The sequence below is a fragment of the Armigeres subalbatus genome, chromosome 1, assembly GCF_024139115.2.
Source record: "Armigeres subalbatus isolate Guangzhou_Male chromosome 1, GZ_Asu_2, whole genome shotgun sequence".
NCBI lineage: Eukaryota > Metazoa > Arthropoda > Insecta > Diptera > Culicidae > Armigeres > Armigeres subalbatus.
The window spans coordinates 201,937,124-201,939,286 of NC_085139.1; positions in this window are offsets into that span (position 1 = coordinate 201,937,124).

The window sequence follows — 2,163 nt, forward strand, 5'->3', positions numbered from 1 at the left end:
CCGGTAGAACGAATGGAAGAATTGAAAAAGGGGAGTCCGGTATACTAAAGCTCGCTGGTATTGGACGATGAAAGCGTTCTGCGAATGGACGGTCGACTCCGAGGTGAGTTCATTCAACAAGAAGCGCCCGATCATTCTGTCACGGTTTCACGACGTCACACATAAACTTATTCAGCACTACCACGATCAGGTCGGACACGCCAATTCGGAGACCGTCTTCAACGAGATGAGGCAGCGATTCCAGATTCCGAAAATGCGTCCAGCAATACAGCAGGTAGTGAGCAAATGCGTCTGGTGTAGAGTGAACAAGTGTCGGCCACCTTCACAGAGGATGGCTTCACTTCTCGTCGAACGAGCCACGCATCGTCAACGGCCCTTCAGCTCCGTCGGCGTCGACTATTTGGGTCCGCTGGAAGTAACAGTTTGACGGCGTAAAGGGAAACGTTGGGTGACAGTTTTCACTTGCTTGGCTGTGCGTGCTGTACACCTGGAAGTTGTGCACAGTCTCACAATTGAGTCGTGTCAAATGACCATCACTCGTTTCCAAAGTAAGTTCGGCAGGCCAAGTCATATATTCTTCAACAATGCCACTTGCTTCCGCGGAGCGAACAATGGGATGATCAAAACGGAGAAGATCAGCGAATAGAGCCCCGAAGCTGTAAGCAGTTCAACTACCGCCTGGCATTTCATTTCGCCGGGAACCCCACACATGGGAGGTGTCTGGGAACGAATGGTGCGGTCGGTGGAAGAGGCAATGCGGGCACTCGACGATGGAAGAAAGCTGACGGACGAGATCCTGGTGACGACCCTGGCAGAAATATATTTTACAAATTCAATTAATATATGTAATTTTTCAAGTATTTTTATTTTTTTCCGGGATAATAATCTAATCCCGGTAATTTTTATAGTCCTGGAAACAGGACCTGCATACACACTTTGTTTTGATTTCGATTGTCAGTTCCACCGCTGAATGTCCTCATGGATAGCCTAATTCTACTTTCTTTTAGTTGCAGGAGCCATATATGCTATCCTTCCTGATTCGGCCCTGACCTGTCTGCCAGTCTGATGGAATGCCGGAGATATGAAGATGACGACTTCTTATATTGCTACTGTTCACATGACAAACTTCTACACCAACCACCACTGCAGTGCCACTACTTGAGGTTTCTAATTCGGTCCTGAAACCAAAATTAAACCGCTTGTTAAACATTTGACTGCCATCTCTGAATGAACTACTGCCTCGGGCTCTCTAGATTTTGCCCAACTCTAACGCAACAATGCCGAGAACGGGGGGTTTCGCACAGCGCTTAGGAAGAAGCAGTGCGGCAACCTTCGGTGCTTTATGTTTGCACCCATATTCAACCGTATGTCGCGTTGTCGTCGTCGCCTTATGCTTACTTACCAACATTGCTTGGTTGGTTGTTGAATGGCGTTGGTTCGCTGGGTGCAAGCGTTGTTGGGAAGCCTCAAAATGTATATGCCCGGAATTCAATATGCATAAACCGTTGTAGCTACCGCATGGGTGGAATCGCTCGCACGGCAGATGAAGAGCTTCCTCCGTCTGCCGTTCCGTCGATGTGTGTTTTTGTCCTTTCTCACTTGCCGACTGGCGAAGACGTGCTCGCATCTTTTCGTGGAAAATGGAGAGAAAAATCTCGAAATTAAATTAGATGCCACTTTCATCGTTGGGCACATATTTTGTGCTTACTTGCGAATTAGGCGCGCTTCATCTAAGATATGGATGGATGAACGTGCGGATCACGAACATGACAGACTTTTTCCTCAAAGTATGATTTGAGTGTTTTCTTTGCGGCACTTAGTAAACTCTTGGAAGAAAGTGATGCCATTATTGGCCCAGTTGGTGCATAAGGATCTAAGTCGTAAACGTAAACAATGACTTTTTCCGCTGGATGTTGTAGAAAATTTATGTTGTGTGCTTCTAATTATCCAAAAATTTGCGGGGAAAGTTTTTTATTTGGCTTTAGACGTAGATCTCTTCGAAACAATAATGTCGAAAAAAAACTGTGACGAGATGCGAATTACAGATGCTGACAGATTAGTTTTAATTAAATTAACAGTTCATAGTTTTGCGTAAAGATTAACCTAATAAAACACAACTTGTATTATTGCAAAGCCCAGACCAGATTAGTTTATCCAGCAACG